Genomic DNA, 22,746 nt, shown 5'->3' with positions numbered 1-22,746 from the left:
GGTACTAAATTTGTGGTGAAAAGTCATTGAGTTGTTATGTGGGTGTTCATAGTGCATTTTTATGTGCATTGATTAATTTTACATTCTTTAAACCATAAATCAAGGTAATAAGGAGAATTTTCAAATGTGCCACTGCAAATATATCTTCCACATTGCCTTTGTTCTATTTATAACCTTGTTTTTTTGTACATAAAGCGTTCTTATATACTGTATAGTCGCTGATGTAGAGTAATGGGTGTAGAGCTGTAAAAGTCTCTCTTGGCACTCTTAACATGGTCAGATTATTACTGTGTTCTCCGATTCAGCTAGATGTGTTCAAGGATCTTCTCTGGTCTGAAAGGTCAGCTGCTTTTAGTTGTGCACTGGTAGAATACTAATACTGTCCTTATTCAAATTACCTGCTACAGTACTTATTAAATTGATGGCCTTGTGCTCTAATTTAATACTGTCGTCGTTCAGAGGCAGGTCGCAGCTGCACTCTGCGCTGAATTAGGGGGTGCTGAGGCAAAGTTCAAGCAGAAACCATAGTTTTGGGCTGCATTTTCCCACTAAATTAGCAGTCAGATGCAGTGTATAATTAATTAGCACAAACCAGGGAAAGCTTGTCATTTAATAAGCCTTTTTTATTTCCACATTACACAAACAGTGGGAATTGATCCATTAAGTGCCTAGCTATTAATGCTGTTTAATGTATGTCTGGTTGTTAAATTGAGATGTCTAGTTACATACGTTCAGTATTTAAGAGCTCCTCACAGATTGTTCGGTGTTTGCTGAGATTTTAAGTCATGTTTCACAAATAAATAATGGCTTCATTAATGAATTCGAACATTGCTGGTTCAAATAAATGGATCTGAACTGCATAGAAGAGAGATGGGTGTCCATTTTTGCAGTAGCCAAGGCAGTGTGATATTTATTTTGTTGTCCTAAATATTAAATATTCTGCTTATATCACACTGCTTATACTCTACATTACAGCCTTCTTTTTCCCTATAATCCTTGCTCATAATTGCCTAAGGCATTGTATAACTTTATCTCTTCAGAGTCCTACGTGGTATTATATGTGCAGAATAATACATTTCAACAGCTCCTTCATGATGTCTGCAGGAGCACAGAGGATGGTTGTCCTTAAGAAAAAGCAAAAGTGCAGTATTTGAATCCGCCTGATTTCTTGACAGCTGTATTTCTGTACTGGAAATAGCTGCGTTCATCTTAGTCTTATAATATTCTAGAATATAAAGGTTTTAACACTCCATATATACTATAAGCAATGTGTTTCTAGAAGAAATGTATATTGGCAATGAGTCATTAGACCAACTGCCAAATATAATATGAAATCTTGTCTGTTTTACTCCTGTATGTTTATTCCATGTGGGAAGTGGGGAAACATGCTATTTTGTATTGGGGTTCTGTAGGCAGAACACAGTGATCTGGTGTATTTGAAATAAATGACTCGAAGTGAACCTAAGCTAGAGGCTCAAAACCAGGGATTACTCTCCAACATTTCTGCCTGATGAAGGCAACACACTTGCCACAGCAGAGACAAATACTGTACTCTCTTCACAGTCTCTCTCCTCCGAATCTTCGTTGATTCTGCAGCTTCTCCAACAGATCCATCAGTCTGTTTTGTCTGGGTCTTTCATTAGCATTTCAAATATTCCCTCGCTGCTGTAGCAGAGTTAGCCCATTTAATATGAACTCTCTAATTGTAAGCAAGATGAAAACTTCCAGGCAGGTAAAACTCAAAAAGCAACTTTTTCTCGCAGAAAACAGAGAATTCTGTCCTGTGTGCAAGGCCTAGCTTACGTGTGTTTTTAGGCACCAGTGGAAGCATACAGAGTTCAGCAGCAGACCTGCAGGCTGATGAATCACCACATCCGCTCCTATGTGTGTCGACATTGATAGAGGTCTAGGGAGAGGGAGGAGAGCACAGTGTCAGGGGAGAGCCAAAAAAAGTCACTGTGTGCCTAAAGTAAATGAAATGGGTTTGAAGTTTACATATTTAAGTTTTTTTGCTTGCAAAAAGCCAGAACATAAGTGAACTAGGGGGAGACACATTTCCTAAAACATATTTTATGTTAACTTCATTAAAGTTATATGTACTTGTTAGGAAAAAGTTACTTATTTTACATTGCAGTGATGGTTGTTGGAAATAATTAGCTATCATTTCCTAGCCATTGTAACCATGGGTTTCTCATGCCTTAAGTGGTAAGAGCGACATTTTCCATTCACTTTTAACATGCTGTAGAGACCATAGTCAGATATTGTCTGGACTGTGAGTTGGCAGTGTTGGTCACCAAGTGAGGAAGGGGAGTGCATACCTGAGAACGGACAAACGCACCCGACATGCTCCAGACTGCTCATCACCCCCCTCAGCACATTAGGCAAGCTGCTGCTTTGTACACCAACCTCTCCTGAATACCTGTTTGATGGGGTAAATTAAGCCTGGTATGTGGGATTAGGTCACATCCTCGGAAAATTTTAAGGCTTCCAAGCAGAATAAAAGCTGAATAACATTCTTCATACCTGTGTATAATAAAAGGCTTAAACAAGGTAAATGGAAGGAGCTGACAATGTTGTTGATGCTCTATTGTTTCCATTTGGCTACAAAACGAACAAGACATCAATACATTAATCTACAGGGTGAAGGCCTATATGCTGAGCTAGAGACTTCAGGTTTTTTAACAAAAAGAAAGTATACATATTTCATATGTCCCGGTTTTAAAGCTTTTTGCAATGTTTGTGATAAAATGTACTGCAGATTTGCATGTTCAAAAACATCCTTGACAGCTATGGAAATTGTGTAGTTTGACAACTCCTCATCTTAGCTAAGGCAAACAAACAAGGCCAAGTTGACTGAAATTTAAAATCTTCCCTAATCCTGGGGATGTGATGGCAGCTTGTTTGCACTGGCATCCAAAAGCTACAGTATTGTCAAAAAATTTAACAAAGCTGAGGTAGCTTTGACTGAACTGACCTCAAATGTGATGTGAACAGCTGTGTGGAGAGGGATGGGAGGTTGTGGCGGGATGCTGTCTACACGCTCGTTTGATCTTCAGTCAGAATTATGTGTAAGCACAGTATTTAGAAGACTAGAGAAGATGATAAGTCACCAGTTATGAAAGGAAGCAAGATCATTCTGTATTTTTATACTGTCTATTTGCTCTAGCACTGGATGAGGGTCTCACTGTGGTGGGCACCGTGCAAAGGCAGAACAAATAATGTGCATGTAAAGATTAAAGACTTCTCTTTCCAAGCTAAACAAACCATACTGCCTTTGACTGACTCAAAGAGAGCTCTGGTTCCTCTTGTCACCTAGTTTAAGCATGTGTTATTTGATAATCACACTCAGGAAATGAAGTGGTGAGGCCTCATGCATAGGAAAGGTATGTATATTATAGGTGAAAGTGGTATTTCCTGGAAAACTATGCACTTTCTACCAAAGAGGTCGTACCAACATGTCCCATCTCTGAGGGCCGATTGGAGTCGTCTTTGCAGAATGTGGTCAGTCAAGCCCGGTCTCCAACAGTCACACGAGGGTTGTCGCAGCAGCTCGCCAGCCTATTGTTTCAGTCTGGGGATCACAGCTCAGTGTTTCTGTGCGTAATGACAGCAGATGGAGACCTGGTTTGGAGTATCTGTGCTATGTAGCACCCAGACCAATGTAACCCAACTGATGGGCTGCGATGGCATCACTCTTTTAAGATGAAGAACACTCACATTTGCTTTCCTTGAGCAAAAGCTACTGCCTCTGTCATTTGATCTCCCCATTACACCCCAGACACAAGTTTCTTTTTAATGATAGTATTAGCATTTATTTGGCTTTTGTCATAAAGAATGACATATTTATATAACATTTCAGTTCAGCAACTGAAGTGAAGAGATTAAAAACAGACTAATGCTGCACAGTAAAACAGCTGCCTTTGACATATTCTCCCCCGTCTGCTCCACAGGTGTGGAAGATTTGCAAGGCTGTTGAGTACATCTGGGGTCAGGATTCAGGATGCTGCCCTCTCGAGTGGGCCCTGTGTATCACAACGTACAACACAGAGGGGACAGCAGCGGCAGCTGTGCCCTCGAGGGATGCTTTGCCAAGCCTGGCAGGATGAAGGGAGGACAGCAAGTGAAATTTCAGGGAGCTGAGCAAGAGCTGTGCAGCCTTGGGTGCAGGGTGTAGCTACTCCTGGGTATTTTCTTGAGAGATGTCATATTATGAGTAAAGGCGGGGATTTGGCTTACGGGTCCATAATGATGGGTTTAATTTCCTGTTTAGAGACATTGTGGGTAGTGAACACAGTGCAGAGAATAATGGCACTTTGCAAATGGTACGAGTGTTTTCAGGAAATATGAGATTTTTTGTTAAAATGGAAGCAAAGGCAAATATTTTTCTCCGAGAATCTCCCTTGTGGTGACCTGTACTTCCAGCATAAATAACTGTTTGAAGAAATGCTTGAAAGAAAGAAAATGGGAAGGTAAGCAACATATATTATTTGACACCCTTTTAGGCTTGGTGAACTGTCTGACTGAACTGACTATAGTGTGGTATCATCTGAGTAATTAATGAAATCTTGTTTATTTATTTCAGTTTGGTCTGGTGTCCATCACAACCCATAGTCCTGTGAAAAGCCACATTTACTCTGCTCTTGTGCAGCTGGGAGCATAAAGTATCTTGCCTTTCCAAAGTCACTCTGCGGGTTCAGTTAGGATGCCAGCCTTGTTCAGAATGCTGGCAGTAGCTCTTTAATCTTCTAGGTCAGTGGAAGACAACCTTTAACAGCTGGAGTCTTCAGATAGAAATTTTTAAGAGATTTGAGATGCACGGATGCATTCTCAACAGGTTGCACCTGAGTGCATGAAATCCATTGCACACCTCGGTGAAGGCACAGAAACAATTCTAGAAGGAAATGCTGCATCTTGAGGTTTGGCGATATCCTCATTTTAGCAAGGTTATTTTGTTTAAATTTTCTGCCAGTCAGGTTTGAGTCCTGCAGGAATCCTCTCCCACAAGACCCCTGAGCCTAGGCAGGATCCTTTTACCATCAGTGAGCTGCAGAGAAACACCAGCTAGCTGTTGGTGTAGAATTCTTATTACCGTGGGTGCTTTTTGATTATGCATGTATTTAGTACCACTAGGTAAACTGCTGTTTTACAAATAGCTTGTCTCAAACTGAATTATCTCAAATGATGTGTTATTTTTCATAAAACTAAGCAAGATTAACTGTTTGGCTATTTTGACCATCTTTGGCAGGTGGCCTAGTAATATGAAATCAGAACTTCTGTTTTCTAATAATTAAATTCATAAATAATTTTTGTTTGTTCATCTGTAATAGCTAGAAAACATTTAAATTTGTAATGTTCAAATATATTTTGTACTCTAATAAATTTACAGTGAAAACTCAGCTGCAAGCCGGCCAAACCCCAGTTACACAACTGAAGATTAAACAAAAAGATAAAAACAAAGGAACAAAGCAGGAGACAAAAAAACATAAATGAGAACTAAGTAACAGAGTTGTAACAAACACTTTATTCATGATTCATTCACATGTCCATTTGTATCACATATAACTTGTACATGAATCGAGATCCAAATTCAGTCTGTACCTCTTGGTATATAAAAGGCAGTGAAATCTGCCCATATAAATCTCACTGATGTTGCACTCTGTCACAAAGCAAGTGTTTTGCATAATTAGCCTGGATACTCAGGCACATTTTTCAGGAGCCAGCTAGTTCACTGCCCTTACTGCAATAGGATGACACCCACTCTAATAGGAGCTCCTGGCTGCTTAGCAGTCTTCGTTACTAGGCCTTTTATTTAATTGCCTAAGTGTGGATTCAGACGCCTAACTTTAGGCACATCTTTTTTTCTTTGTTTGCGTCCTATTAGCTATTACTGTGATGCTGATCTGAATAGCCCTTCTCTTCTGTCTACAACTTATTCTCCATCTCCAAAGTACCAGCTGTAGCAGAACTACACTGCAGTAGCAACATGGAAAGGAGCAATATGCAGTCCAGCCGTTAGATTAAAGCTGAAACATTTGAATTCTTAGATCATACAGCAGTGCTTAGGTGTCTAGGAACACCTTTTGGCCCAGTTTTGCAACTTTCAGCTTTCCAGGTTGATTATTCCACTAAGTTCTGCAAATATTCTTGTTCTTTATTGTGATCTTGGGATATAGCTGATATATAGCTATTCCTGTTTGCCGTGAAACAACGTATTGCACATGCTTTGGGCCTGTATGTAGCCATGAGAAACTTAATTAGTGTTAAGATGGACTGTGTTTTTTACACTTCTCTGTATAAATTTGATGGATGTTAACTTGTGAAGATCTACCAGCAAATAATCTCCAATACTGATTTATGCAGGAAAAGATGGGATTAATGGAGTTCCTCCTTCAGGGTGGATACCTGCACCCAGTGGGGTCAGAAATGGGGTCTTTCTCCTTGGATGTTCCTGATGTCTGATACATTGGGCGCCGTCTGGGGCTGCAGGCAAGATTCCGATCTTAATGGTGGAGTGGAGTGATGTAGTGGGACAAAGTCTTTGTTCTCTTAAACTAAGATAATCTTTTTGTAAATAAATTAAAAAAATATTATTGTTCAAGTAAAAAGACACACTTTCCTTCCTAATACAGAGGATTTTAATTTTTGACTTCTTTCAGTTTTAAGCAGGCAAACTTTTTGTTTTCTGTTCCAGATGTCTTAGGAGATGGTCTTAGCTATCTCTGAAGTACGTTAGTTACCAAGGCCTAAATTTCTGTGTGAAATTTTAACTAGAAAGGTGGTGGGGTTTTGTATTTCAGACTGTGACTTTGAAGCCCTGTTGGGAGAGGAAGAAATCAACAGATGTCAGTTAGTATGAATCTGTTGTCTGGAATTATGAAGTATTTAGAGCTTTTTAAATCTATGAAATTAAGCAGAAAGTCTTGGCATTTTTGGTTTTGGTCTTTAACAATATAGTTTCTCCATCATTCATAACCTTTAGTGGTATTTTTGACATTTCCTCTTCAAAGAGTAGTTAAAGAGTGGAAAAATAAATTCACTCACTAAACATTTCACAATATCAGTAACAATTTATTACATCAAAGGCAGTAAACGGATTGCCTTACAAAGTAGATTTCTTTCATAATAACTACTTCATCTCTCAATAAACACAATGCTGAACATTTTATCTCCTTTGCACTGATTACTCTTTTTTGTAAGACAACACGGTATCTTACAGATGTAGGAATGCAGGAATTTTTCCTTTAACTCACATTAAAATGCCTTTCTTCTATATCTGCCGTAGTGTTAGAGAACATATGACATCGTCATTTAAAACAAGTCAGAAGAAATTTCTAAATATCTGTAATTGGGAGAGAGAGGGATGCTGAAAATTCACATAAAGGATTTTTGCATACTTAGAACCTAAAATAAGGAGTAATTAACTGTTCCAAATATCCTCCCACTTATAATAATAGGATGTCTTCAGTCAAATTTGCAGAATTTATTTTATTTTGTTAATTGATTGGTATATTCATCATTCAATGATACATTAGGTAGAGCTGGATTCTAAATGACTTTTCTCTGATAAGCCTTCCAATTAATTCTTCTCACACTATTTTCCTGGTGACATCTGAACTTCTTTCATTATATAAAACACATCTTGAATAAGACATTGCTGAATAATAATCAGGGATCCTAACATGTTCAAAATTAGAACCCCTGACAAAGTCAAATGCATTCTGATTTAGACAATGACCTCACCTAATGTCATTTTCAGTGTATCATATTGAAGGGGTGTCTATATCCTTCCCCTTTTTGCACATCTACCCTTAAGTTAGAAATTTTAAAGAAAAAAAAAAATTGTAAATACTGTTAGTTTTGTGGTCTCACATATTAAAACCTGATTAGAACACAGAGCATCTGTGATTGTTATATTTTTATTCTACATTGTCTGACAATTTTCTCCCCTTTTTGTCTTATTAATCTCTCTTAGAACAGTATTTCTTTATTTGGGCAAGTAGACAAGGAAATAAGTTATTCTTTAAAATGTATGTTAAATGATGTACCGTATTACATTTGCTTGCAATTTGCATTTTTCTTAATACATCCACTGGATTTCTTTTGCATAGATAGCATTTCATAAACCAGAGAACACTGATAATATCTGATTTAACTGACTTGCTAATACAAGGAGCAGATCATTTTAAATGGACCTTACATCTTTATAGGATGTTAGAAATGAAGACATTACTTCAAAATGTAGGTAATTATTGCCTCCTCTTTTATCAGTGCTATTTTCTGAGGTATTATCATAAGATAGCACTTTAGTATTAAGCAGGGCCTTAGAGTGGCAATAAATCAGTCCAACTGAGTCATCATTGTCCAAGGCATCTGAACTACTGAAATGTTGTGGATCCTACAGAGAGTGTGAAATCACTTGACCCTTGGCATTAACCTTTACTGAATGAATAGACACTGCTTTCCACATCGTGGAACAAAAGCAGAATAGTATTGATTAAACACCACATTCACTTGATATTAAATACTGGCTGAACTCACTTCTTGCTTCCCAGCTCCAGTGGGAGAAACCCAGAGAGTTGCTGAGTCTCAAGAGAACGCGTGTTTGTAATTCAGAGCAATGTTTTTCCTGCAAAGTTTTCTTTTTTTCCCCCTCCTCGGATCAATAACTGGCAGCCATGATCAGCCATGAGTATGTATTGTCAATTCTGACCTGTGTACTTTATCACTTGGGGTGAGAGGTCACAGTGCTGTGACTAATAATGCAGTCGTCCCAGGCATGAATTTTTTCCTCCCGGTAACGGAAGCATTTATATATATATATATATATAAAATACATATATCTATATATATATATGTATTTTAATACTCTGCTTTATTATAACTCTTGTTTACCAAACCCCTCAGCTATTTGCTTTGAAAGTCTGATTAATCTGCTGGATGGCATCCTATTTACAAAGGCTCTTAGAGATTTACTAAATGGTTTTGCTCTTGGCAGGAATGTGAGTTCCTGGGAACTTGGAAGTATCAAAGTGGGGATCTTGGGAATTAACTCTCTACCGATGTTGTGGAAGAAAGTTGTTGCTTCATTTGATAAGCGAGCAAACGGAAGAAATAAAATCAGGACAAGGATAAACAGAAGGATTCTTTCAGGAAATTCTCCCATGTTTCATTTAGGGCAGATTCTGCTCTGATGTGCCTAGCTGTAAGCCCAGAGCAGCTCAGAAACATCCTCCTGTGGTGAATAAGTCCTTCCCTAGTGCTGTTGATTCAATGCATAAAAGGTTGACAGTGAGGAAAACGTGAAATACAGTATAATGAATTGAAGCAGCTGCAGCAGCATCGCTGCCTGTCTACAAGCAGATGACCGTTCCTGCCTGAAACTGCATTCCAGAAACTTGCCTGAATTTAATTCCTTTTTAAAACCAAAAGAGTTCTGAGTTTAGCTCTGTAAATAATTACATATTTTAAAAGCAGGCTTTATATAATGTGCAGTGCTTTTGGGAAAGCTCACTGCAAATAATGGTCCACATAAGTAAGTCTAGCATTGTGGGATTTTTTTCCAGTTCAAAAGATTTTGTCATATTGAAAGCAGTGACATTGCATCACTTTTCACAATTCCCTTCATCACCAGGGTCTCGTAGGGTTTATACTCTGCCTGCAGTTTCCTAGGTGTGGAAGTTGTGAGTGTAACCCATGCAGCTTTTTGGCTGGATATCAGCATTCAGTCTGTGGAGTATATGTAAGACTCCATGCATATGAATACGATTTTTAAAAAATAATATTGAAAGACTGAAGGAAATGGTCCACAAGATCATGTAAACAACAAAATTTTCAGCTATGAAATCTGAAGAAGACCAAAAAAGGAGCAAAAAGGAGAATCCATGGTCTAGTTCAACCCTTCAGAAATGTTGATTTATTTATCAGAAAATAGAGACATTGACTGGTTTAATAATAGTAATAATAATAAAAACAACAAACTATTAAATAATAATTATTATTTAATTTATTTTGTAAACATATAAGAAACCTTAGGAGCAGAAAGGACAGAAAATTTCTGGGGAAGAGTATCTGTCAACACTCCTTTAATTCAGCAGCTTGCTACTTCAGGACTTTACGGAGAATTTGTATGATGCGGTTTCATTGCTCCTAAGTCAGAGGCTTTTCAGCTGAGTAGGAAGCATCCTGCTGCATAGGTTGGTTTTAGAAAGGTAAAAGGGAGACCCGTGGCTGGGGAGAAACTGTGCGACTGTTTTTTTCCCACCAGCAGGAAGGACTTCAACTGTTCTATGGCATTGCAGCACAAACATTTAATTTTGTTTTGGGTCGCTGTTGTTCTCTGCCTTGCAGATACATTTTTTTCTTGTTGACCCAAATCACATTTAAAAAACAAAAAAAAGCCACAGCCCAACTGATTCTTTGCACGAAGGCCATTTTACCTTTACTCCAGTGCTGACAAAAATGTAATAGATACACCCAAAACTGCTTAGTGTCCCTCAGCTAATAAAAGCTAAACTCTCTGCCTCGAAGTGGCTTCTCTCCAGATGTATAATTCGGTTTTTTATGTACCCAAAGGGAGTTTCACAGAGTGGACATTGTTCTCATACGTTTCTTGACCTGCCTGTTTATTAAGCTTGTGTGTAAAGGCTATTCCTTGTCTGAAGTGATCTTCCACTATGCAGCAAATACTTTGCATGTAATTGTATGGATGCGTTGTCTGCCAAACTTTCTGGAAGCTATTTTTTTCAGTTACAGTATTAATCCTACATAAAGAACTTATAAACAGAAGGAATACGTTTATTTAATAAATATCTAGGCGTACATAAGGAAGGGTATGTTACCATAATCTAAATGGGGATGAGCAGGGGATGTTCTTTTTCATGTAATACAAGAGCACATATCATGCTGGCTCATAGTGATGGAAAGGACAAAAGAATAAAGCTTTTTTAATCCTTGCTTCGCTGCTGTAAAGCTGTTAATGTTTGTACATACATGCATATTTCTACAGAGTAGCAAGTAATAGGGGCAGATAAAGCAACCTGGAAGTTTACTACAGTCAGGAGAAATACAGTTAAAGGTTTTAATTCGTCCAATCAGAGCTTTACTTTTTATACCCAAATTAATATAAATCTCAAAAAACAGCAGTGGAAGAATTTATTAATTCATCAAAGGCAAAAATAGCCCAGTAACAAATTCTGACTCAGTCTTTTTTCCTGCAAAATAAAACTATGTTCACTTTTCCAAATGTTATTTCTGTCAGCTGGAGGGGTGACGATGGTAGTATTTCCTCAGATGCTAAACTCTTAATCAGGGAAGCTGCCTAGTCACACAGAAATAAGATTAAGATTTTGAGACTATCAGCCTTCCCCAATAAGTGGGTGCAAAGAGAGGGAGTACTCCCTTACACAAAGGTCCATAAAGGCATTTACCTTCTCAGACACTTACGTTCTGCAAACTAATCTGTTAATTATTAGTAGCCAGACACTGTCGTGGTCCAGGTATCCTTAGGCAACCTATACTTTGCATAGAAAGGACACAACGTCTTCTAAAAAATGCCCACCTTATGAAGTCAGGTGTGCTGCAAGTGTGACCTATTCTACGTAAATAGGCAACTTCAGTAAGCGATGCGCCTGTATAGTCTTAATGTTTTGAGATTATGCTGTAGTCTGCGTAAAATGTTTTACAGGGTGAAAGAAAACCTCTTATATCTGAAGTATTTCTTTAACCCATCAATATTATCCTTCTTTAATCTTCATCTTTGGTTAGTTCACTAGCCTTAACTTCAACCTGACTCTCGCCCATGCAATAGGAAAAAATGCATTTTACCACATTAATGAAATGTCATTAATTCACGCTCATGTCTCACACCCAAATTATTTTGGCAAGTTTTCTCATGGTCAGGGAGGTACAGTGATCTGGGTGGGCTATAGGTGGACAGAAGTGCTTCGTTATCCCATGTTACAGTATTTGTAGTGTAGGTGAGGGTCTTCTTCACACCCGGCCAAATACAGTTAATGCAGATCCTCACCAGGAGTAAATATCACTCCATTTCATTCCAAAGCAACTAGATATAAGGGCAATAGTTTCTTGCACTGATAGCAAATAAGAAGCAGGGTAGATCCCTATAGAAAAACCCTGGTCCCACAGATGCCAAGTAAAACTTTTTATCATAGCTGTCAATCAAGACAGATTTCACTTATTTTGTCAGAAAGAATATCTTTCTTGAACAATGGATTCATAGCATATTCATAGCCAGCTCTAAAGTAGGTTTGAAAAGCATTTAAGTAACTTTCCAGACTTCACCATCACACACATCTTTTGTATTAATCTTCCCAGTCCAAGAACTAGTAGAATTGGGTAACTGGTTTCTTGATATTCTGTTTTATTTTTCCCAGGGATTAGCCTTTGAAATCTCACCTATCCTGAACTTTTATATATCAACCATTTTGATTTATTTTCGAAGGGGAGAGGATTGTGACACAAGCTGAATAATTCTACATTTAAAAATACATTTTAGAGGAGCAGACTTCTAAAGGCAGTTAATAAAAAGAAACCTATTCTGTTCTGCCATTTATTAACACAGAGAAAATACTGCTCTAACACTGATATAAAATATTGCTCAGGAGGAGTAAGAGTGACAAAAGCAGGCGCTTTGGAAGAATAGACAAAATACATCTTAAGATTTATAAGCAGCAGGGTATAGCTCTGTAATCTTTTTCTGAACAAAATCTCTATCTTTTAAAGCATGAAGAACCAAAAGAACAACAACAAAAAACCCCTTCATGCACTCTTTCCCCCTTCAGTCTCCCTTTCCCTATGCAGAACTCTGGAGACAAGGAGCTGTCTTTAATAGTACCTCCATCTTTGTGGAGAAAAAAAAAAACCATTAAAAGAAAAAATCACTGGCTACTATGGTATTTTTACAGAAGCAACACATTTTAATCAATGACAATTATTCTTTACAGCATGGTAGAAATAAATAAAGATAAATCTGCATCATATAGTTTAGAATCTGGAGCACGGTTGAGGACCACTGTGATGCACAAAGTGTGGCTGAAGAAATGTGAAGAGTACAGTGAAATTGGTTTTAGAAGGTTGTCTCGCGAGTACTTTTAGCATTAAATTTAATTAAGACTTTAGAGTCTCCACAACAATTAGAATTGTTCATGGTAGGCATTCTAAGAGCAAGCAAGGCATGCAGAACTTAGAAAAATAGGTTATGATGTTCTGCAGTGCAGAGTCCATAAAAAAAGATGAGTAGGGGGGGAAAACTGGAATCGAAATATAGTGAAGGAATGTAATTTTTGCATTTATATTCCTCTTTGATGGCTCATTTTTTCCACTTTGCATCAATCTGGCAGCCTTGTTAAGTTGGTTTTGACCTGTTCGAGTCCTTTGTTTCTGAACAGCAGGTCTGATAGAGAGGTTTGTCCTGCATGGCCTCATGTGCATGACTGTAAATTAACTTGCGTTGCTTGATGCACACATTAGGATATGTGGCATTGACTTTGGAATGAAGATCAATATTCTGTGATCTTTAAAGCCTTTCGCTTCTTGCAAGTGGAAAGTTGCATAAGGAGAACATGCAACGTGCAACCGGGAAGACAAAGGATTGGAAACAGTGGGAAATTGATCTGCGATGGGTCGTCTTTACCAATGTAAGCAAAAGTTAAGAAAAAGAAAACAAGATATACTCCAGTAAATAATTATGGTTGAGGACCTGTTTCCAAAGTGCATTATAATGTATTTAATTTATTTTTATCTTTTTTTTATTTTAAGACCTTTTTAATTGACTACACTTCCTTATAAAAGTAGAATCATTGCATTATTTACACTTGGCCTTACATTTAAATCCCCTATAGCAAAAAATGACACTATTTTTTCTTTGCTTTCCATGTAGGATTGAGTAAAAGGACAATTTACATATATGTTTTTTGCATGTGTGTGAAATGCTACCTACACTGCTTTAAGAAACAGTGGTTCCCAGACTAGTGGTCTACCAAAGCATCCTAAGAGTAGGATGTAGCTGTCTTGTTAAATTTTGGCATAAAAATTCAGTTGCACAAGACTGCTGGTTTAGGCATGAATATCTTAATACAAGTTTACAAACTAGATTGCTGAGGGTCATGTTAGACTTTTTGGAGTGGCACTGGACCTTCATTTGAAAGACTGACTTTATGGGGGAACCTTGCATCTACATTTTCCTGCACCGCTTCGGTGAAGTGAAATATGTTTACCACAGCGGACAAGGTTATATGGGATAGGAATATAATGAAGACATGTTTTCCAATAGAAATATGAACCAAATTTCCCACCATTTAACTTCATGTTTAACATATACTTTACTTAGTGGGCAATCCTATTGATTTTCTTGGAATTATTCAAAGAATGGAGCAGTGAAGATGAGTTGATTGTCAAAAAGGGACATGTGCTGCTGACACCCAAAACTGATGAGTGCTCCTATTGGGCCTGTTTATGATTTAGCTTAGTGTCTCCTTGCTATCACATGGATACTATAACAGTTGGCTGCCTTATCAAAGAAAAGAAAAGGACTCTGACAGCAGGGCTGTCTTTAAGGTCAGGGGAAATGCTATGACTCCCACGTATTTGGAAAAAGTAGTCACAAGATGTTGTGTCTTCACCTACATTTGTATGTACCATTTTTGTGCCTCTGTACGCAATGGTAAGTTGAGAAAGCAGTATTTTTATGATGCATACTATCAAAAAAAATCATAATATTATTGATGCTGAGAAGAATAATTGCTTCATGCTCTCAATGGCGTGAGACTCAAACATAAAACATTGCTTTTCGTAAGGGTCCTTTTGACAATGGTTCATTTTCTTGTCTCCTGCTTAGCTCTGTTACTGGTGGCCAAGCATTTTTCTGAATAACATTTAAGTGGCTTCTGACATTTTAAACACGACGCTGCACAACTGAATTTTAGAACAAATAAGGGATTTAAAAGCGCTGGTGCTAACTGTGCAGGTAACAGATGGGCAGTGATAACAGCTACTATTTTGTTTCAGGAGCTGGACTATCTAAAGCAAAAGATGGTAAACTTCATGTGCCTGTGACATGAGGGTGACTTCAGATCCCAGAACTCACTCTCCCTCTTTGCAGATCTTTCCCAAGGCATCCTGTGTAATGCATTAAAACAGGTATTGCTTCTTCACTGTCGTAAATCAATTCTGCAAACTGAAACCTCACATGCCCTTAAACTGTTAAGGTGAAAGACACAGCAAGTTTTGATTCTGCAGTGTGTTCCTCTCCTCTGCAAAGTACAACTGCTCACACCCTATTAGATTTTTTCCCAGTTTCATAGCTGGTGATTCAGTGAGGAGGTAAGCTGTGTACACTGATGTTCACGCTGGCGTGGCCTGTAGATAGGCTGTGGTGGGAAAAACATTGGGAAAAGGTTAGGTGTCGTTCATCGCACTTGAGAAATATGAATGCCTTGGTATTTTATGAATAATTTGAAAACCCTTGTACTGTGTTTCTGCCTAGTAACCTAGAAAAAAAACCTGTGTTTAAATTCTGAACTTGAAAACTTTCTGATACTGTGGGTATTTTTACTTTGTCCTAAGACCTCTGATTGCAGCTAAGAAAGGGCCAGAACTGCGTGAGCGTGCGCGTGACATGTGGGTAGGTGTAGGTACCCACAGCACGGGTATATAGAGCTGTATTTGCAAATATGCATATGAAGAGAGGTGGTACAGATTTTAAATCCTCATGTTTTTCCAGAAATTTCTTATCATGCATGATAAATTCCAATTTCAGTTTTTTCACCAAGACATTGTCTTCCTGCAAGAATCTCTGAGACTGTATTAGCCCATATTTGTGCACCTCCATGTATCTGTGCAGGTAGCAATACTATGCAAATAGCTGCCCTTGGATCTCAAGAATAACAGCCTCTGTTAAAAGTCCTGAGCTTTGTCACCCTTTCTATTTGGCAAAGTTTTCGGGAAAAGCCCATGTTTTAGGGTATGCAGCACTAATGTCATTCCTCTACATGTTCCTGGATGTTCTGAGCCACCTTTCTTAATGAAAATGTTAAAGGAAGAATAGTGTTAGATTAGTAGGCTGTATCATTCAAATGTGACTTATATATATCTAGAAAACTGCTGCTTAGTATTCACGCTAGTCATTTTTTCCACCAGAAAAATATAAGTCAAAACACCCTATTGTTCACAGACATTAGAGCAGCAAAAACGGTAAAATACATTAAAGAAAGGTCCTTGATCCTTCTGGCATTTTAGCCACCCTCTCCGAAACAAAGACAAATAGAAAGCAAAAGCATAAGCTGGTAAGAGAACCTTCTTCAGTCGGTTTATAAGTAGTGAAAATAAAAATACGCAACCCTTGAAAATTAAGGTTTGTAATGGAAACACCATTGACTTCTGCTAGTGTTTTAGTTCTGCTATTATCTCTTTATTTACATTTTTAAAACAGGGATAAATGATTCATGTGTTTTAATTCATAAACTGTTGCTGATTTTGTTGCATCTTTTTCTCTTCTCTGTTTTTTCTCTCCCATTTCACTCTGATCTGAAGGGTCTGTGGATTTATCTTCTGCCTGTCATTTGTCTTCACATGACTTTAAAATAATTAATTGCAGCACTCAGTGATGATTTATGATTTCTACTGACGTAATTAATGATACACATCAATTTTTCTTGTTAATTGAAGGAGTCACAACAAACTTTTTATAATATATGTTAAAGGAGAGCAAAATAGCTTTGGAAAATTACCTTTAGAATTTTCATTTTGTATTAGGAGGAACCAGGAAGAGAATTAGCAATTTAACGCTAAAGGCAGCTAAAGGCAGTTTGAAGAATGGAGGTAGAGACATTTTGCTGCCAATGTGCAGAAGAATTTAGATAAAATAAGCATCAAAATAATGCCATCATGAAAAATTTAGTTAAGACTTTCTGTCATTTTAGAAGCAAATAGTTCATTTAATATATTAATGTCCTTCCATTTTGTTGTGTTAGTCTCTTTCACCTTTTATTTAAGCAATGAATAATAAAAGAAACGGCTTGTAAAATTCTAACCTGGACAAAAGAAAACGTTTTTGAACCTTTTCTTATTTTGCTTTTCTTTTCTTTTTTTCTTTTTTTTTTTTTAAAGAAAAAGAAGCTCACTTCTGACTATTTGATTTGCAAACCAAGAGCGTATGAATAGACTTTGAATGAGCTTTAAGTATAGAATATTTATTAAAACACCACAAAGTTTCAAGTCACCCAAATGAGCACTACCTTCCTCAGAACATAGCTTTATTGCAGGGCATGAGTCACCTCCACATTTGCTTTCTTGTCAAGTTTTAAAATTTGAAAATGAGAAAATGATACACTGAATTCTTTGAAAAGAGGCAGAAAAGATTTTCTGGGTAATTGTTACACTACTTTGTATGTTTAACGAATTGATGCTCAAAGGAAACTCATATCCAAGATATAGAAAAGCAAGCTTAAAATAACATTTCCTCTATTATAACAACTTATTCACTTAGAATAATATAATTAAGTTGGAACTTGAGCAAAGTAATTGTTAGACAGTCACTTTTTCTATACAATCTACTTTTTGAGACAAGAGTGGTAAAATTCTCTTTATGCAACACTTTATGATCATTTTTTGTTGTTATTGTTATTATTATTATTATTTTAAAAAGCAACAGTAGATGCGTCAAGTGTTGCAAACTTGATTTGAGCATTTTATGGTACTAGAGTCAGCTGCCTATTAAAAGTGTGATCAGGTAGTTTAGAGTGTGACTAGCTGTGTCAACAGAAGGAAAGTGGAGGATTAGTCTCTATGGCAACAACAAAGCATCCCTGTTTGTAGACAGACAAATTCTGCTACATCTGAAAAAGATTGACAGGTCTATTCCTTTGCTACTGACCCATAGAAATTAGCAAGTAAAAGTTATTATACTGGGTTGTATTGAAGGGTTCTCAATATCTTAAAGTGCTCTTGTAAGTTTTTCTGCAACATTTGCATGAGAAACCTGGCAGGGATTGTTCTGAGGTTTATATCTATGGTTTGATAGATTCTTTGTGGGGGAGTATTGCTGGTGAGAATAACTTAATTTTCAGTTCTCTGTATGACAGAATTGTTGGAGCATGGATTGAGGGAAAAACACACATCAAAGGACCCAGGCTGAATAATATGCCACATTTCAAAACCAAGAGACATTGTAGGAATATTATAACTGTACCTTCTCAAAAATGGAGGTTTAAAAATATTTTCTTCTTGAATTAGCTAAAAATAATTACAATCTGGAGTTGCTTAATAGTTAAGATTTCCATTGGAAAGATTTCATACACTTCCAGAGTGTCTGTAATTTAACTGAATAAGCTTTCTGTTTCACTTAATGCACTGGAGTTGGAAGGGGTGAAGTGCTGTAATTGAAATAGTGTGTCAGAATTAATAGTAATTTTTTTTCTTTTAAAGGAAAAAATAATGGAACATTTACTTTCCTATTTAATTGTTCATAGATTGTGTTTATGTACTAACTACAGAAATGAGAATTCACCTTCAGGCCAGTTATTGTAGAAGCTTCTTGAAATATATTTTAATCGTATTACATATTGGCAAAAGTCCAACTGACTGAGAACAGATCAGGATTTGGATATTTTTCATACAAAAATTGAAATATAATTAGATCTCTTTCAATGAATGTTTTCCTCTTACATTCGGTCACTCTCTGTAATGTTTATATTTGGAAGTAAAAGTTTTTAATACATTTTTAAATTACGACAGTAAAACTCTATGAGTGGTGTGTTCCCCAGAGATACATGGAAAATAACTAGAAAATATCCTGTGTGGTTGCTTAAGATTTTAAATTTTTGTTTGTGTCAGGAAAGTCCCTGGTAGTTTAAGTGCTTAACCTGACTTGATGCAAAAGGCCTTCGTCTCCTAAATGGCGTTCTTCTGGAATTAGCTCATGTTTCTTTTTGATCAAAAAATACCGCTTGAGCAACTTTTTCTCATCACAATTGCATCTGAGTTTCTCTTTTAGCTGGAAACAGAAATGACAAATGGTTTTGAGCCTCAGGAATGAGTTCCTCTAGTTTTAGCTGGGTAGAAGCAGCGTAAAGTTTTTAAGCGTTCATAAAGTGCTGGCTGGATATAATCAGAGCAACAGCCTGTGTGCGTGGGTATCTGTGCCGAGCTGGGCCCATGGGCTTTTAAATTTTGCACTTCAGTGTGAGTGCTGTAATAAAATCAAAAGATAAAGCAGATTAGAGTAAGACAATCAGCTACAGTTCAAGGGTAATTGCTGTTATGTTTGTTCCTGTTTATTCATACCCCTGGAAAAAAAAAAAATACACGAGAAAGCTCTGTCCTTCCTCCAAAATTACGATAAGGTTTTTTTTTCTTGCACAAGGCAGAGATGACAAGCTGGTAGGTGCTGCTGGTACAGGATGCTGTTGAGGGGTTCATTTCCCAAAGTGAGAATATTGATGATGACAGTGCTTTTCCCAGAGACCAAGAATACATTGGTTTGTGCATCAGCTTTTATTTGTGTGTGTGTGTGTGTGTCTGTGGGCGAACAGACTCTGCAGAAGGATGGCAGGAGAGTTGTTTACTGTGATCTCCTTACCCTGTTCCTGCTCAGTTTTTATTTTCCAAATATTTATTTTATGGCACCAGCCGTGGCCAGCCACAACCCGAGAGGCCGTGTCTCTAGTGTGCTGAGCATGCTATAAAAATACAGCAAACGATGAACCCTGCACAAAGAGCTTCCAGTCTTTAGCCAATCTTTTTACAAATGCACAGCTTCCAATGGAAAGTGGCTGACTAGGAAAAATGTGCTTTTCTGCAAAACATACAAACAAAACCTGAAGTTTTGACCTTCAACCTGGGTGAATATGCGTTCTCTCTACAGGCTATTTTTTTAGCAAAGGTGACAAACTTGCAGTGGCAGAAACTGTGACTTTCTTGATTTGTAAAACTCCAAATGTGACTGCCAGTAAACAAAAACAATAAAATAAGTGTAGGAATATTTAAATATTTGATTTTCTTGATGTATTAAGAACTCAAAGGAGAATTTGTTTTGCATGGTTACTAATTTTTGTATGCCCAAAGGGCTAGCGAGATCAGTTTAGAAAGATTTTTGTCCTGCTTTTTTCCTCCTTTCTTTTGCTGATGCATTATTTTTAGCCTGTATTTTGTTTATTCTTTCAGAAAAGTGAACAGCAAAGCTTAGCTTAGACATCATCCTTAGAACTATAACTCGTTCTCTTTAAGTTCTGGGATTTATTTTTTACTTTTTCAATTTTGACAATCATCATCCTATTTTTTTGCTGCCTGAAACTGACACGGTACAAACATGCCGATCCCTATCACTGCTGCTCCTGCGTTTCTGAACAGGTCTTTGCATATCCTATCAATGAGCTGATCAAACTGGTGACACTGGGATTTCGTGCCTTTTGACAGCTGAAACTGCTGTGCTTTTCTCGAGTTAATTATTGTTTTCAAGGGGCAGTCACTATCAGAGCCTACAAGCTTCTTTTTCCACCCTCACATCAGGCAAGATATGCTCAAAAGGTTTGCCTCTCCCTCCCTCTACCTACCAAGATTACTTTGAGAATAAAAGAAATGGTAGTTAGCATGAAATGTAGAGGTGTTTTTCATATTTAAATTAATGCACAGCTAAAAACCCCCACTATTTCTGAATCGTTCTATAGAGATTTTGTAATTTTAAACAAAATGCTGTCTTGGATGGGGTTTTTTTGGTCCCTGCTACTGTAAGCTCCAGCCAACCTTCAATGGTACTATTTTAAAATGAGTCTTCCCTCACACTCACAGTCTTTGCAGGAAATATCTTTTGCCTTTTCTCAGTTCTTTAGGAAGTCACAAAAGTTCTGGATTTAGTACTTGTGTTCAACAAGGGCCAGTTAAAAGAGAGAAGTCTATGCATAGTATCTTGTGTTTTGTTATTTGGTTGCTGTCCTGGAATTTCACGTTGGCTGTGGCTCCCTGTTAATTACCTGCTGAGCAGAGACACGAAGGAAGTTTTCCAAACATTCTCTCTTCAGCTGATTTGCATTGGCTGTCTGCTTTTGGGGTGGAAAGGGTAGGGATGGAAAGGTCATGACTGTTCAGTCTGTATTGTTAATACCACATTTCCCTGCCTAACAACAAAACTAAAGGCTGGATTCATTTGTACTGGTGTAATGAAAAATATTTAAAATTCAATTAAAACAGTAGTAGAAGAGATCTTGATTTTTGTCTTGCAGTTTGTGTTATCTTATACAGATGTTGTAGGTGACACATATGACTGCGTAAAGATTGCAACCCTGTATTATATCCATTTCTAGCCTAGATGGAGATTTCTAAGGCAATGCTAAAGCTGAGAAAATTCATTTAAAACAGGAGCTTTGTCCAGAGCTCTGCAGCAAATCAAAGCTAGCTCTTGAACAGCTGCATGCCTCAGTTTTGGAGAAACGATGAGTTACTGTTAAGCAATCGCTTTGTTAAATGGGAGAAATTTCATATTAAATTATTGCAAAGTATTATGAACTACAGGCTTTCATTTACTGCATGGTGAGAGAATGAAATTATCACAGTTCTGAGTGGCTGCGGACAGAAAGGCCCTATATTTTAATATATCTTTGTTTACAGATTTTAGAAAATAAACTGGAAGAGTTATCAAGTTTTCCCATTGCTGGGGGCACTAATAGAAGTAAATTAATGACAAGAAAAATTAATCTGTAATGGAAAGACATCCCTTTCCATGCTGCTTTGTAGGAAAAGAAAAGAGTCAGAGAAAAGGAAGAATATGGACCCTAGTAGCATAATCTGCTGTGATTTACAGACCATATAGCCTAGAGTTTCATTTAATGGACTTGAGGGAAGCATTGTGTAGTATTATCATTTTCGTTCTGCAAAATCAGTATTCGTCCATTAAGGAAATAACATGTATTCCACTTACAGGTTTTTAGAAAGGTGCAAATCCATTCTGTAGAAGGGTTAGCGGACATGCAAAATGGAAGGGAGCGAGCAAAAACGAGTGTAGTTATAGCTTTTCTTTCCTCAAAAAGGAAAAAAAAAAAAGCAATTTTGAAAATGGCATGTAAGTTAAAGCTGCCCCTGGCCAGCTTTAAATTATGTGATTCTCACTTATGCAAGATGCTGCTAGAGGAATTCCTTGGCTCTCATTAACATGGACTAATCCCTCTAGACTTCACACACAGCAGACATACACAGGCACATACGCATTTCTACAGTCAGTTGCACATTTCCAATTGCAAAACAATACGCAGTCTGCAATGGCTCTTCAAGCAAAAGAATTTAACTTCCCAATATCTTTTCAGGCCGTCCCCTCTTGCTTTAAGAAGAGTATTGCTAAAGTGCTTTCAAAGAAGTTTGTTGGGAATAACGGAAGAGCGATTATCGCCACTGCAGTAGCCTGACTGGTGGTCGCTGTCCCCATTTTCTAGGCACAGTGTGCCAAATTCGGCAGCTACCACTGAGCTTTTAATTCTGTTACAACCTTACGGTCTATTGCAAAGGCAAGGAAGGTGGAAGACCGTGTGAAGGGGGGCAAACTCTGGTAACCTGCACTGAACTTTTAAAGTGCTGTCTAAGAAGTTGGGGTGTAGACTTCCCTACAAAACCCCAAACTCTCCCTGAAAATGCCCACAGCCAGCTGTAGCACCTTCCTCTGTATAACCCCTAACCTAGACGGTGCAATGCAAACTGAAGAGCTTGGATTGCAGCTACCAAAACCAGGCTAGTGAACGACATTCC

At 37.5% G+C, this 22,746-nt stretch overlaps 1 long non-coding RNA gene across 5 annotated transcripts in view; it reads left to right on the top strand.

Annotated features, from left to right (window-relative positions):
* LOC142050691 (uncharacterized) overlaps nt 1-22,746 on the top strand; it is a 147,380-nt gene that overhangs the window by 103,956 nt on the left and 20,678 nt on the right. For 2 of the 5 annotated variants that reach the window (XR_012658094.1, XR_012658093.1), the window contains exons 2-3: nt 4,393-4,469; nt 15,025-15,156. This is a non-coding gene — a long non-coding RNA (uncharacterized LOC142050691). Of the gene's footprint in view, nt 1-4,392; nt 4,470-15,024; nt 17,079-22,746 lie in introns of those variants that run through there. The other 3 variants (XR_012658092.1, XR_012658091.1, XR_012658095.1) reach the window with 2 other exon arrangements.

Source organism: Phalacrocorax aristotelis, chromosome Z (assembly GCF_949628215.1).
Source record: "Phalacrocorax aristotelis chromosome Z, bGulAri2.1, whole genome shotgun sequence".
In the NCBI taxonomy this organism is placed as follows: Eukaryota; Metazoa; Chordata; class Aves; order Suliformes; family Phalacrocoracidae; genus Phalacrocorax; species Phalacrocorax aristotelis.
This window is presented reverse-complemented; position numbering and strand designations above follow the sequence as displayed.